We start from the raw sequence: 16,685 nt of genomic DNA, 5'->3' as shown, positions 1-16,685 counted from the left end.
TGACGTGGGGGCTTCGAAAATGATGTGGGTGTGACGTGGGTGCATCGAACGTGACGTGGGCGTGACGTGGGAGTTTCGAACGTGACGTGGACGTGACGTGGTACTTTACATTTGACGTGGGTGTGACCTGGGTCAATCGAACGTGACGTGGGTGTGACGTGGGGGCTTCGAATGTGACGTGGGCGTGACGTGGGTGATTCGAATGTGACGTGGGCGTGACGTGGGGGCTTCGAACGTCACGTGGGCGTCACGTGGGGGCATCGAACGTGACGTGGGCATGACGTCGGTGATTCGAACGTGACGTGGATGTGAGGAGGGTGCTTCGGACGTGACGTGGGCATAACGTGGGGGCTACGAACATTACGCGGGTGTGACGTGGATGCTTCGAATGCGACGTTGGTGTTTCGAACGTGACATGGGTGTGACGTGGGTGCTTGGAACGTGACGTGGGCGTCACGTGGGGGCTTCGAACATGACGTGGGTGTGACGTGGGGGCATCGATCGTGACGTGGACGTGACGTCGGTACTTTTTACCTGATCGGGGTGTGACGTGGGTCATTCGAACGTGACGTGGGCGTGACGTGGGGGCTTCGAACGTGACGTGGGCGTGACGTGGGGGCATCGAACGTGACGTGGGTGTGACGTGGGGGCTTCGAACGTGACGTGGGCGGGACGTCGGTGCTTTGAATGTGACGTGGGTGTGACCTGGGTCATTGGAACGTGACGTGGGAGTGACGTGGGGGCTTCGAACGTGACAAAAGGGTGACATGGGTGCTTAGAACGTGACGTGGGCGTGATGCGGGTGATTCCAACGTGACGTGGGGCTTCGAATGTGACGTGGGCGTGACGTGGGTGATTGGAACGTGACGTTGGGCTTCGAATGTGACGTGGGTGTGACGTGGGTCATTCGAACGTGATGTACGTGTGACGTGTGGGCTTCGAACGTGACGTGGGTTTTTCAAAACCAACGTGGGTGTGACGTGGGGTATCGAACGTGACGTAGGTGTTTCCAAACTGACGTGGGTGTGACGTCAGTACGTTGAATGTGACGTGGGTGTGACGTGCATGATTCGATCGTGAGGTGGGTGTTTTAAATCTGAGCTGGGCGTATCGTGGGTCATTCAAACGTGACATAGGTGTGACGTGGGGGCATCGAACGTGACCTGGGCGTGACGTGGATGTTTCGAATGTGACGTTGGTGTTTCGAACGTGACATGCGTGTGACGTGGGGGCTTTGAATGTGACGTGGGCGTAACGTGGGTGCTTCGAACGTGACGTGGGTGTGACGTCGGTACTTTGAATGTGCCGTGGGTGTGACGTGCATGACTCGAACGTGACGTGGGCGTGACGTGGGGGCTTCGAAGTTGACGTGGGCCAGACCTGGGTGATGCGAACGTGACGTGGGTGTGACGTGGGGGCATCGAACGTGACGTGGGCGTGACGTAGGGGCTTCAAAAGTGACGTGGGCGTCACATGGGGGCATCGAACGTGACGTAGGTGTGACGTGGGGGCTTCGAATGTGACGTTGGTGTTTCGAACGTGACATGGGTGTGACATGGGTGCTTCGAATATGACATGGGCGTATCGTGGGGGCTTCGAACGGGACGTGGGTGTGACGTGGCCGAATTGATCGGGACGTGGGTGTGACGTGGGGGCTTCGAACGTGACGAGGGTGTGACGTGGGTGTTTCGAACGTGACGTGGGCGTGACGTCGGTGCTTTGAATGTGACGTGGGTGTGACGTGCATGACTCGAACGTGACGTGGGCGTAACGTGGGGGCTTCGGACCTGACGTGGGCGTGACGTGGGGGCATCGAACGTGACGTGGGCATGACGTGGGAGCTTCGAAAGTGACGTGGGCGTCACGTGGGTGATTCGAAGGTGACGTGGGCGTGACGTGGGGGCTTCGAACGTGACCTGGGTGTGAGGTGGGTGTTTCGAACGTGACGTGGGCGTGACGTCGGTACTTTGAATGTGACGTGGGTGTGACCTGGGTCATTTAAACGTGACGTGGGAGTGACGCGGGGGCTTCGAACGTGACAAATGGTGACATGGGTGCTTAGAACGTGACGTGGGCATGACGTGGGCGATTCCAACGTGACGTGGGGCTTCGAACGTGTCGTGGGCGTGATGTGGGTGATTCGAATGTCACTTGGGCGTGACGTGGGGGCTTCGAACGTCACGTGGGCGTGACGTGGGGGCTTCGATGTTGACGTGGGCGTGACCTGGGTGATTGGAACGTGACGTGGACGTGACGTGGGTGGTTTCAACGTGACGTGAGCGTCACGTGGGGTCCTCGAACGTGACTTGGGCGTCACGTGGGGTCTTCGAAAGTGACGTGGGCATGACGTGGGTGATTCGAAGGTGACGTGGGTGTGACCTGGGTGATTGGAACGTGACGTGGGAGTGACGTGGGGGCATCGAACGTGACAAAAGGGTGACATGGGTGCTTAGAACGTGACGTGGGCGTGACGTGGGCGATTCCAACGTGACGTGGGGCTTCGAACGTGACGTGGGCGGGAGGTGGGTGATTCGAATGTCACTTGGGCGTGACGTGGGGGCTTCGAACGTCACGTGGGCGTGACGTGGGGGCTTCGATGTTGACGTGGGCGTGACGTGGGTGATTGGAACGTGACGTGGACGTGACGTGGGGGCATCGAACGTGACGTGGGTGTGACGTCGGTACTTTGAATGTGCCGTGGGTGTGACCTGGGTCATTGGAACGTGACGTGGGAGTGACGTGGGGGCTTCGAACGTGATGTAATTGTGACATGGGTGCTTAGAACGTGACGTGGGTGTGACGTGGGTGATTCCAACGTGATGTGGGGCTTCGAACGAGACGTGGGCGTGACGTGGGTGATCCGAAGCTGACGTGGGCGTGACGTGGGGGCCTCGAACGTCACGTGGGCGTGACGTGGGGGCTTCAAACGTGACGTGGGTGTGAGGTGGGTGTTTCGAACGTGACGTGGGCGTCACGTCGGTACTTTGAATGTGACGTGGGTGTGACCTGGGTCATTTGATCGTGACGTGGGAGTGACGTGGGGGCATCGAACGTGACGTAAGGGTGACATGGGTGCTTAGTACGTGACGTGGGTGTGACGTGGGTGATTCCAACGTGACGTGGGGCTTCGAACGTGACGTGGGCGTGACGTGGGTGCTTCGAACGTGACGTGGGCGTGACGTCGGTACTTTGAAAGTGACGTGGGTGTGACCTGGGTCATTTGAACGTGACGTGGGAGTGACGTGGGGGCTTCAAACGTGACGTAAGGGTGACATGGGTGCTTAGAACGTGACGTGGGCGTGACGTGGGGGATTCCAACGTGACGTGAGGCTTCGAATGTGACGTGGGCTTGACGTGGGTGATTGGTAGGTGACGTGGGCGTGAGGTGGGTGATTCGAAAGTGACGTTGGTGTGACGTGGGTGCTTCGAACGTCACGTGGGCGTGACTTGGGGGCTTCGATCGTGACGTGGGCGTGACCTGGGTGATTGGAACGTGACGTGGACGTGACGTGGGTGGTTTCAACGTGACGTGGGTGTCACGTGGGGCATCGAAGGTGACGTGGGCGTGAGGTGTGTGATTTCAGCGTGACGTGGGCGTCACGGGTGGGCTTCGAACGTGACGTGGGCATGACGTGGGTGATTCGAAGGTGACGTGGGTGTGACGTGGGGGCATGGAACGTGACGTGGGTGTGAGGTGGGTGATTCCAACGTGACGTGGGCCTGACGTCAGTACTTTGAATGTGACGTGGGTGTGACCTGGGTCATTTGAACGTGACGTGGGCGTGACGTGGGGGCTTCGAACGTGATGTAAGTGTGACATGGGTGCTTAGAAAGTGACGTGGGCGTGACGTGGGGGATTCCAACGTGATGTGGGGCTTCGAAGGTGACGTGGGCGTGATGTGGGTGATTCGAAAGTCACTTGGGCGTGACGTGGGGGCTTCGAACGTCACGTGGGCGTGACGTGGGGGCTTCAAACGTGACGTGGGCGTGACCTGGGTGATTGGAACGTGACGTGGACGTGACGTGGGTGGTTTCAACGTGACGTGGGCGTCACGTGGGGGCTTCGGAGGTGACGTGGGCCTCACGTGGGGGCTTCAAAAGTGACGTGGGCATGACGTGGGTGATTCGAAGGTGACGTGGGTGTGACGTGGGGGCTTCGAACGTGACGTGGGCGTGACGTGGGTGATTCGAACGTGACGTGGGCGTGACGTCGGAACTTTGAATGTGACGTGGGTGTGACCTGGGTCATTGGAACGTGACGTGGGAGTGACGTGGGGGCATCGAACGTGACATAAGGGTGACATGGGTGCTTAGTACGTGACGTGCGTGTGACGTGGGTGATTCCAACGTGACGTGGGGCTTCGAACGTGACGTGGGCGTGACGTGGGTGATTGGAACGTGACGTGGGCGTGACGTCGGTACTTTGAAAATGACGTGGGAGTGACGTGGGGGCTTCAAATGTGACGTAAGGGTTACATGGGTGCTTAGAACGTGATGTGGGCGTGACGTGGGTGATTCGAATATGACGTGGGCGTGACGTGGGTCATTCGAACATGACGTCGGTGTGACGTGGGTGTTTCGGACGTGACGTGGGCGTGACGTGGGTGATTCGAATATGACGTGGGCGTGACGTGGATGCTTTGAATGTGACGTTGGTGTTTCGAACGTGACGTAAGGGTGACGTGGGTGCTTCAAATGTGACGTGGGCGTGTCATAGGCGCTTCGATCATGACGTCGGCGTGACGTGTGTGGTTTCAACGTGACGTGGGTGTCACGTGGGGCATCGAACGTGACGTGGACGTGACGTCGGTACTTTCAATTAGAGGTTGGTGTGACCTGGGTCATTCGAACGTGACGTACATATGACGTGGGTGATTCCAATGTGACGTGGGGCTTCGAACGTGACGTGGGTGTGACCTGGGTGATTGGAACGTGACGTGGGTGTGACGTGGGTGTTTCGAACCTGACGTTGGTGTTTCGAACTTGACTTCGGTGTGACGTGGGTGCTTCGGACCTGACGTGGGCGTAACGTGGGGGCTTCGAACATGACGCGGGAGTGACGTGGATGCTTCGAATGTGACGTTGGTGTTTCGAACGTGACAGGGGTGTGACGTGGGTGCTTCGAACGTGACGTGGGCGTCACGTGGGGGCTTCGAACATGACGTGGATGTGAGGTGGGTGCTTCGGACGTGACGTGGGCGTGACGTGGTGGCTTCGAAAATGATGCGGGTGTGACGTGGGTGATTCGAAGGTGACGTGGGTGTGACCTGGGGGCTTCGAATGTGACGTAAGGGTGACATGGGTGCTTAGAACGTGACGTGGGCGTGACGTGGGTGATTCCAACGTCATGTGGGGGCTTCGAACGTGACGTGGGCGTGACGTGGGTGATTGGAACGTGACGTGGGCGTGACGTCGGTACTTTGAATGTGACGTGGGTGTGACCTGGGTCATTTGAACGTGACGTGGGCGTGACGTGGGTGATTGGAACTTGACGTGGGCGTGAGGTGGGTGATTCGAAAGCGACGTCGGTGAGACGTGGGTGTTTCGGACGTGACGTGGGTGTGACGTGGGTGCTTCGAACGTATCCTGGGTGTGACATAGGCGCTTCGATCATGACGTGGGCGTGACGTGTGTGGTTTCAACGTGACGTGGGTGTCATGTGGGGCATCGAACGTTACGTGGACGTGACGTCGGTACTTTCAAATTGAGGTTGGTGTGTCCTGGGTCATTCGAGCGTGACGTACGTGTGACGTTGGGGCTTCGAACGTGATGTGGGTGTTTCAAAACTAACGTGGGTGTGACGTGGGGGCTTCGAACGTGACGTGGGCGTGACGTCGGAACTTTGAATGTGACGTGGGTGTGACGTGGGTGATTGGAACGTGACGTGGGAGTGACGTGGGGGCTTCGAACGTGACATAAGGGTGACGTGGGTGTTTCGAACGTGACGTGGGCGTGACGTGGGTGATTCGAACGTGACGTGAGCATGACGTGGGTGCTTCGAACGTGACGTGGGCGTCACGTGTGTGGTTTCAACGTGACGTGGGTGTCACGTGGGGCATCGAACGTGACGTGGACGTGACGTCGGTACTTTCAATTTGAGGTTGGTGTGACCTGGGTCATTCGAACGTGACGTACATGTGACGTGGGTGATTCCAACGTGACGTGGGGCTTCGAACGTGACGTGGGTGTGACCTGGGTGATTGGAACGTGACATGGGTGTGACGTGGGGGCTTCGAACGTGACGTGGGTGTGACGTGGGTGTTTCGAACGTGACGTTGGTGTTTCGAACTTGACTTCGGTGTGACCTGGGTGCTTCGGACCTGACGTGGGCGTCACGTCGGGGCTTCGAACATGACGTGGGTGTGACGTGGGGGCATCGATCGTGACGTGGACGTGACGTCGGTACTTTTTACCTAATGGGGGTGTGACGTGGGAGTTTCGAACGTGACGTGGGCGTGAGGTGGGGGCTTCGAACGTGACGTGGGTGTGACGTGGGTGATTCGAACGTGACGTGGGCGTGACGTGGGGACATCGAACGTGACGTGGGTGTGACGTGGGGGCTTCGAACGTGACGTGGGCATGACGTCGGTGATTCGAACGTGACGTGGGCGTGACGTGGGGGCATCGAACGTGACGTGGGCATGACGTCGGTGATTCGAACGTGACGTGGGCATGACGTGGGTGATTCGAACGTGACATGGGCGTGACGTGGGTGATTCGAACGTGACGTGGGCGTGACGTGGGGGCTTCGAACGTGACCTGGGTGTGACGTGGGTGTTTCGAACGTGACGTGGGCGTGACGTCGGTACTTTGAATGTGACGTGGGTGTGACGTGGGTCATTCGAACGTGATGTACGTGTGACGTGTGGGCTTCGAACGTGACGTGGGTGTTTCAAAACTAACGTGGGTGTGACGTAGGGGTATCGAACGTGACGTCGGTGTTTCCAAACTGACGTGGGTGTGACGTCGGTATGTTGAATGTGACGTGGGTGTGACGTGCATGGTTCGAACGTGAGGTGGGTATTTTAAATGTGAGCTGGGCGTGACGTGGGTCATTCGAACATGACGTAGGTGTGACGTGGGGGCTTCGAACGTGACGTGGGCCAGGCCTGGGTGATGCGAACGTGACGTGGGTGTGACGTGGGTGATTGGAACGTGACGTGGGCGTCACGTGGGGGCTTCGAAAGTGACGTGGGCATGACGTGGGTGATTCGAAGGTGACATGGGTGTGACGTGGGGGCTTCGAACGTGACGTGGGTGTGACGTGGGGGCTTCGAACGTGACGTGGGCGGGACGTCGGTGCTTTGAATGTGACGTGGGTGTCACCTGGGTCATTGGAACGTGACGTGGGAGTGACGTGGGGGCTTCGAACGTGACAAAAGGGTGACATGGGTGCTTAGAACGTGACGTGGGCGTGATGCGGGTGATTCCAACGTGACGTGGGGCTTCGAATGTGACGTGGGCGTGACGTGGGTGATTGGAACGTGACGTGGGGCTTCGAATGTGACGTGGGTGTGACGTGGGTCATTCGAACGTGATGTACGTGTGACGTGTGGGCTTCGAACGTGACGTGGGTTTTTCAAAACCAACGTGGGTGTGACGTGGGGTATCGAACGTGACGTAGGTGTTTCCAAACTGACGTGGGTGTGACGTCAGTACGTTGAATGTGACGTGGGTGTGACGTGCATGATTCGATCGTGAGGTGGGTGTTTTAAATCTGAGCTGGGCGTATCGTGGGTCATTCGAACGTGACATAGGTGTGACGTGGGGGCATCGAACGTGACCTGGGCGTGACGTGGATGTTTCGAATGTGACGTTGGTGTTTCGAACGTGACATGCGTGTGACGTGGGTGCTTTGAATGTGACGTGGGCGTAACGTGGGTGCTTCGAACGTGACGTGGGTGTGACGTCGGTACTTTGAATGTGCCGTGGGTGTGACGTGCATGACTCGAACGTGACGTGGGCGTGACGTGGGGTCTTCGAAGTTGACGTGGGCCAGACCTGGGTGATGCGAACGTGACGTGGGTGTGACGTGGGGGCATCGAACGTGACGTGGCCGTGACGTAGGGGCTTCAAAAGTGAGGTGGGCGTCATGTGGGGGCATCGAACGTGACGTAGGTGTGACGTGGGGGCTTCGAATGTGACGTTGGTGTTTCGAACGTGACATGGGTGTGACATGGGTGCTTCGAATATGACATGGGCGTATCGTGGGGGCTTCGAACGGGACGTGGGTGTGACGTGGCCGAATCGATCGGGACGTGGGTGTGACGTGTGGGCTTCGAACGTGACGTGGGTGTGACATGGGGGCTTCGAACGTGACGTGGGTGTGACGTGGGTGTTTCGAACGTGACGTGGGCGTGACGTCGGTGCTTTGAATGTGACGTGGGTGTGACGTGCATGACTCGAACGTGACGTGGGCGTGACGTGGGGGCTTCGAACGTGACGTGGGCGTGACGTGGGGGCTTCGAACGTCACGTGAGCGTCACGTGGGGGCATCGAGTTTGACATGGGCGTGACCTGGGTGATTGGAACGTGACGTGGGCGTGACGTGGGTGATTCCAACGTGACGTGGGGCTTTGAACATGACGTAGGCGTGACGTGGGGGCTTCGAAAGTGACGTGGGCATGACGTGGGTGATTCGAAGGTGACATGGGTGTGACGTGGGGGCTTCGAACGTGACGTGGGCGTCACGTGGGGTCTTCGAAAGTGACGTGGGCATGACGTGGGTGATTGGAACGTGACGTGGGAGTGACGTGGGGGCTTCGAACGTGACATAAGGGTGACATGGGTGCTTAGAACGTGACGTGGGCGTGATGCGGGTGATTCCAACGTGACGTGGGGCTTCGAATGTGACGTGGGCGTGAGGTGGGTGATTGGAACGTGACGTGGGCGTGACGTCGGTACTTTGAAAGTGACGTGGGTGTGACCTGGCGGCTTTGAACGTGACGTAAGGGCGACATAGGTGCTTAGAACGTGACGTGGGCGTGACGTGGGTGATTCCAACGTGACGTGGGGGCTTCGAACGTGACATGGGCGTGACGTGGGTGTTTCGAACGTGACGTTGGTGTTTCGAACGTGACGTGGGTGTGACGTGGGGGCTTTGAACGTGACGTGGGCATGACGTGGGTGATTCGAAAGTGACGTGGGCGTCACGTGGGAGTTTCGATCATGACGTGGGCGTGACGTGTGTGGTTTCAACGTGACGTGGGTGTCACGTGGGGCATCGAACGTGACGTGGACGTGACGTCGGTACTTTCAATTTGAGGTTGGTGTGACCTGGGTCATTCGAACGTGACGTACATGTGACGTGTGGGCTTCGAACGTGACGTGGGGCTTCGAACGTGACGTGGGAGTGACGTGGGTGATTCCAACGTGACGTGGGGCTTCGAACGTGACGTGGGCGTGACGTGGGTGATTCGAATGTGACGTGGGCGTGACGTGGGTCATTCGAACATGACGTAGGTGTGACGTGGGGGCTTCGAACGTGACGTGGGCGTGACGTGGATGCTTCGAATGTGACGTTGGTGTTTCGAACGTGACATGGGTGTGACATGGGTGCTTCGAATGTGACGTGGGCGTAACGTGGGGGCTTCGAACCTGACGTGGGTGTGACGTGGGGGCTTCGAAAGTGACGTGGGTGTGACGTGGGTCATTTGAACGTGACGTGGGCGTAACGTGGGTGATACCATCGTGACGTGGGGCTTTGAACGTACGTGGGCGTGACGTGGGTGATTCGAATGTGACGTGGGCGTGACGTGGGGGCTTCGAACGCCACGGAGCTTCATGTGGGGGCATCGAACGTGACGTGGGCGTGACGTGGGGGCTTCAAGCGTGACCTGGGTGTGACGTGGGTGTTTCGAAGGTGACGTGGGCGTGACGTCGGTACTTTGAATGTGACGTGGGTGTGACCTGGGTCATTGGAACGTGACGTGGGAGTGACGTGGGGGCTTTGAATGTGACGTGGGTGTGACCTGGGGGCTTCGAACGTGACAAAAGGGTGACATGGGTGCTTAGAACGTGACGTGGGCGTGACGTGGGCGATTCCAACGTGACGTGGGGCTTCGAACGTGACGTGGGCGTGATGTGGGTGATTCGAATGTCACTTGGGCGTGACGTGGGGGCTTCGAACGTCACGTGGGCGTGACCTGGGTGATTGGAACGTGACGTGGACGTGACGTGGGTGGTTTCAACGTGACGTGAGCGTCACGTGGGGTCCTCGAACGTGACATGGGCGTCACGTGGGGTCTTCGAAAGTGACGTGGGCATGACGTGGGTGATCCGAAGGTGACGTTGGTGTGACGTGGGGGCTTCGAGCGTGACGTGGGCGTGACGGCGGTACTTTGAAAGTGACGTGGGTGTGACCTGGGTGATTGGAACGTGACGTGGGAGTGACGTGGGGGCTTCAAATGTGACGTAAGGGTGACATGGGCGCTTAGAACCTGACGTGGGCGTGACGTGGGTGATTCGAATATGACGTGGGAGTGACGTGGGTGATTCGAAGGTGACGTCGGTGTGACGTGGGTGTTTCGGACGTGACGTGGGCGTGACGTGGGTGATTCGAATATGACGTGGGCGTGACGTGGATGCTTCGAATGTGACGTTGGTGTTTCGAACGTGACGTAAGGGTGACGTGGGTGCTTCGAACGTGACGTGGGCGTGTCATAGGCGCTTCGATCATGACGTGGGCGTGACGTGTGTGGTTTCAACGTGACGTGGGTGTCACGTGGGGCATCGAACGTGACGTGGACGTGACGTCGGTACTTTCAATTTGAGGTTGGTGTGACCTGGGTCATTCGAACGTGACGTACATATGACGTGGGTGATTCCAACGTGACGTGGGGCTTCGAACGTGACGTGGGTGTGACCTGGGTGATTGGAACGTGACGTGGGTGTGACGTGGGGTCTTCGAACGTGACGTGGGTGTGACGTGGGTGTTTCGAACCTGACGTTGGTGTTTCGAACATGACTTCGGTGTGACGTGGGTGCTTCGGACGTGACGTGGGCGTAACGTGGGGGCTTCGAACATGACGCGGGAGTGACGTGGATGCTTCGAATGTGACGTTGGTGTTTCGAACGTGACATGGGTGTGACGTGGGTGCTTCGAACGTGACGTGGGCGTCACGTGGGGGCTTCGAACATGACGTGGATGTGAGGTGGGTGCATCGAACGTGACGTGGGCGTGACGTGGGAGTTTCGAACGTGACGTGGACGTGACGTGGTACTTTACATTTGACGTGGGTGTGACCTGGGTCAATGGAACGTGACGTGGGTGTGACGTGGGGGCTTCGAATGTGACGTGGGCGTGACGTGGGGTCTTCGAACGTGACGTGAGTGCCACGTGGGGGCATCGAATTTGACGTGGGCGTGACCTGGTTGATTGGAACGTGAAGTGGGTGTGACGTGGGGCTTCGAATGTGACGTGGGTGTGACGTGGGTCATTCGAACGTGATGTACGTGTGACGTGTGGGCTTCGAACGTGACGTGGGTTTTTCAAAACCAACGTGGGTGTGACGTGGGGTATCGAACGTGACGTAGGTGTTTCCAAACTGACGTGGGTGTGACGTCAGTACGTTGAATGTGACGTGGGTGTGACGTGCATGATTCGATCGTGAGGTGGGTGTTTTAAATCTGAGCTGGGCGTATCGTGGGTCATTCGAACGTGACATAGGTGTGACGTGGGGGCATCGAACGTGACCTGGGCGTGACGTGGATGTTTCGAATGTGACGTTGGTGTTTCGAACGTGACATGCGTGTGATGTGGGTGCTTTGAATGTGACGTGGGCGTAACGTGGGGGCTTCGAACGTGACGTGGGTGTGACGTCGGTACTTTGAATGTGCCGTGGGTGTGACGTGCATGACTCGAACGTGACGTGGGCGTGACGTGGGGTCTTCGAAGTTGACGTGGGCCAGACCTGGGTGATGCGAACGTGACGTGGGTGTGACGTGGGGGCATCGAACGTGACGTGGCCGTGACGTAGGGGCTTCAAAAGTGAGGTGGGCGTCATGTGGGGGCATCAAACGTGACGTAGGTGTGACGTGGGGGCTTCGAATGTGACGTTGGTGTTTCGAACGTGACATGGGTGTGACATGGGTGCTTCAAATATGACATGGGCGTATCGTGGGGGCTTCGAACGGGACGTGGGTGTGACGTGTGGGCTTCGAACGTGACGTGGGTGTGACATGGGGGCTTCGAACGTGACGTGGGCGTGACGTCGGTGCTTTGAATGTGACGTGGGTGTGACGTGCATGACTCGAACGTGACGTGGGCGTGACGTGGGGGCTTCGAACGTGACGTGGGTGTCACGTGGGGGCATCGAACGTGACGTGGGCATGACGTGGGTGATTCGAAGGTGACGTGGGCGTGACGTGGGGGCTTCGAACGTGACCTGGGTGTGAATTGGGTGTTTCGAACGTGACGTGGGCGTGACGTCGGTACTTTGAATGTGACGTGGGTGTGACCTGGGTCATTGGAACGTGACGTGGGAGTGACGCGGGGGCTTCGAACGTGACAAAAGGGTGACATGGGTGCTTAGAACGTGACGTGGGCGTGACGTGGGCGATTCCAACGTGACGTGGGGCTTCGAACGTGACGTGGGCGGGAGGTGGGTGATTCGAATGTCACTTGGGCGTGACGTGGGGGCTTCGAACGTCACGTGGGCGTGACGTGGGGGCTTCGATGTTGACGTGGGCGTCACGTGGGAGTTTCGATCATGACGTGGGCGTGACGTGTGTGGTTTCAACGTGACGTGGGTGTCACGTGGGGCATCGAACGTGACGTGGACGTGACGTCGGTACTTTCAATTTGAGGTTGCTGTGACCTGGGTCATTCGAACGTGACGTACATGTGACGTGGGTGATTCCAACGTGACGTGGGGCTTCGAACGTGACGTGGGCGTGACGTGGGTGATTCGAATGTGACGTGGACGTGACGTGGTGTCTTCGACCGTGACGTGAGCGCCACGTGGAGGCATCGAAGTTGACGTGGGCGTGACCTGGGTGATTGGAACGTGAAGTGGGTGTGACGTGGGGGCTTCGAACGTGACGTGGGTGTGACGTGGGTGTTTCGAACGTGACGTTGGTGTTTCGAACGTGACGTGGGTGTGACGTGGGTGCTTCGGACGTGACGTGGGCGTCACGTGGGGGCTTCGAACATGATTTGGATGTGAGGTGGGTGCTTCGGACGTGACGTGGGCATGACGTGGGGGCTTCGAAAATGATGTGGGTGTGACGTGGGTGCATCGAACGTGACGTGGGCGTGACGTGGGAGTTTCGAACGTGACGTGGACGTGACGTGGTACTTTACATTTGACGTGGGTGTGACCTGGGTCAATCGAACGTGACGTGGGTGTGACGTGGGGGCTTCGAATGTGACGTGGGCGTGACGTGGGTGATTCGAATGTGACGTGGGCGTGACGTGGGGGCTTCGAACGTCACGTGGGCGTCACGTGGGGGCATCGAACGTGACGTGGGCATGACGTCGGTGATTCGAACGTGACGTGGATGTGAGGAGGGTGCTTCGGACGTGACGTGGGCATAACGTGGGGGCTACGAACATTACGCGGGTGTGACGTGGATGCTTCGAATTTGACGTTGGTGTTTCGAACGTGACATGGGTGTGACGTGGGTGCTTGGAACGTGACGTGGGCGTCACGTGGGGGCTTCGAACATGACGTGGGTGTGACGTGGGGGCATCGATCGTGACGTGGACGTGACGTCGGTACTTTTTACCTGATCGGGGTGTGACGTGGGTCATTCGAACGTGACGTGGGCGTGACGTGGGGGCTTCGAACGTGACGTGGGCGTGACGTGGGGGCATCGAACGTGACGTGGGTGTGACGTGGGGGCTTCGAACGTGACGTGGGCGGGACGTCGGTGCTTTGAATGTGACGTGGGTGTGACCTGGGTCATTGGAACGTGACGTGGGAGTGACGTGGGGGCTTCGAACGTGACAAAAGGGTGACATGGGTGCTTAGAACGTGACGTGGGCGTGATGCGGGTGATTCCAACGTGACGTGGGGCTTCGAATGTGACGTGGGCGTGACGTGGGTGATTGGAACGTGACGTGGGGCTTCGAATGTGACGTGGGTGTGACGTGGGTCATTCGAACGTGATGTACGTGTGACGTGTGGGCTTCGAACGTGACGTGGGTTTTTCAAAACCAACGTGGGTGTGACGTGGGGTATCGAACGTGACGTAGGTGTTTCCAAACTGACGTGGGTGTGACGTCAATACGTTGAATGTGACGTGGGTGTGACGTGCATGATTCGATCGTGAGGTGGGTGTTTTAAATCTGAGCTGGGCGTATCGTGGGTCATTCGAACGTGACATAGGTGTGACGTGGGGGCATCGAACGTGACCTGGGCGTGACGTGGATGTTTCGAATGTGACGTTGGTGTTTCGAACGTGACATGCGTGTGACGTGGGTGCTTTGAATGTGACGTGGGCGTAACGTGGGTGCTTCGAACGTGACGTGGGTGTGACGTCGGTACTTTGAATGTGCCGTGGGTGTGACGTGCATGACTCGAACGTGACGTGGGCGTGACGTGGGGTCTTCGAAGTTGACGTGGGCCAGACCTGGGTGATGCGAACGTGACGTGGGTGTGACGTGGGGGCATCGAACGTGACGTGGCCGTGACGTAGGGGCTTCAAAAGTGAGGTGGGCGTCATGTGGGGGCATCGAACGTGACGTAGTTGTGACGTGGGGGCTTCGAATGTGACGTTGGTGTTTCGAACGTGACATGGGTGTGACATGGGTGCTTCGAATATGACATGGGCGTATCGTGGGGGCTTCGAACGGGACGTGGGTGTGACGTGGCCGAATCGATCGGGACGTGGGTGTGACGTGTGGGCTTCGAACGTGACGTGGGTGTGACATGGGGGCTTCGAACGTGACGTGGGCGTGACGTGGGGGCTTCGAACGTGACGTGGGCGTGACGTGGGGGCTTCGAACGTCACGTGAGCGTCACGTGGGGGCATCGAGTTTGACATGGGCGTGACCTGGGTGATTGGAAGGTGACGTGGGCGTGACGTGGGTGATTCCAACGTGACGTGGGGCTTCGAACATGACGTAGGCGTGACGTGGGGGCTTCGAAAGTGACGTGGGCATGACGTGGGTGATTCGAAGGTGACATGGGTGTGACGTGGGGGCTTCGAACGTGACGTGGGCGTCACGTGGGGTCTTCGAAAGTGACGTGGGCATGACGTGGGTGATTGGAACGTGACGTGGGAGTGACGTGGGGGCTTCGAACGTGACATAAGGGTGACATGGGTGCTTAGAACGTGACGTGGGCGTGACGTGGGTGATTCCAACGTGACGTGGGGCTTCGAATGTGACGTGGGCGTGAGGTGGGTGATTGGAACGTGACGTGGGCGTGACGTCGGTACTTTGAAAGTGACGTGGGTGTGACCTGGCGGCTTTGAACGTGACGTAAGGGCGACATAGGTGCTTAGAACGTGACGTGGGCGTGACGTGGGTGATTCCAACGTGACGTGGGGGCTTCGAACGTGACGTGGGCATGACGTGGGGGCTTCGAAAATGATGTGGGTGTGAGGTGGGTGCATCGAACGTGACGTGGACGTGACGTGGTACTTTACATTTGACGTGGGTGTGACCTGGGTCAATGGAACGTGACGTGGGTGTGACGTGGGGCTTCAAAAGTGAGGTGGGCGTCACGTGGGGGCATCGAACGTGACGTAGGTGTGACGTGGGGGCTTCGAATGTGACGTTGGTGTTTCGAACGTGACATGGGTGTGACATGGGTGCTTCGAATATGACATGGGCGTATCGTGGGGGCTTCGAACGGGACGTGGGTGTGACGTGGCCGAATCGATCGGGACGTGGGTGTGACGTGTGGGCTTCGAACGTGACGTGGGTGTGACATGGGGGCTTCGAACGTGACGTGGGTGTGACGTGGGTGTTTCGAACGTGACGTGGGCGTGACGTCGGTGCTTTGAATGTGACGTGGGTGTGACGTGCATGACTCGAACGTGACGTGGGCGTGACGTGGGGGATTCGAACGTGACGTGGGCGTGACGTGGGGGCTTCGAACGTCACGTGAGCGTCACGTGGGGGCATCGAGTTTGACATGGGCGTGACCTGGGTGATTGGAAGGTGACGTGGGCGTGACGTGGGTGATTCCAACGTGACGTGGGGCTTCGAACATGACGTAGGCGTGACGTGGGGGCTTCGAAAGTGACGTGGGCATGACGTGGGTGATTCGAAGGTGACATGGGTGTGACGTGGGGGCTTCGAACGTGACGTGGGCGTCACGTGGGGTCTTCGAAAGTGACGTGGGCATGACGTGGGTGATTGGAACGTGACGTGGGAGTGACGTGGGGGCTTCGAACGTGACAAAAGGGTGACATGGGTGCTTAGAACGTGACGTGGGCGTGACGTGGGTGATTCCAACGTGACGTGGGGCTTCGAATGTGACGTGGGCGTGAGGTGGGTGATTGGAACGTGACGTGGGCGTGACGTCGGTACTTTGAAAGTGACGTGGGTGTGACCTGGCGGCTTTGAACGTGACGTAAGGGCGACATAGGTGCTTAGAACGTGACGTGGGCGTGACGTGGGTGATTCCAACGTGACGTGGGGGCTTCGAACGTGACATGGGCGTGACGTGGGTGTTTCGAACGTGACGTTGGTGTTTCGAACGTGACGTGGGTGTGACGTGGGGGCTTTGAAC

The sequence above is a fragment of the Dromaius novaehollandiae genome, chromosome 8 (assembly GCF_036370855.1).
Source record: "Dromaius novaehollandiae isolate bDroNov1 chromosome 8, bDroNov1.hap1, whole genome shotgun sequence".
Classification (NCBI taxonomy): domain Eukaryota; kingdom Metazoa; phylum Chordata; class Aves; order Casuariiformes; family Dromaiidae; genus Dromaius; species Dromaius novaehollandiae.
Note: the sequence above shows the minus strand (reverse complement) of the source record.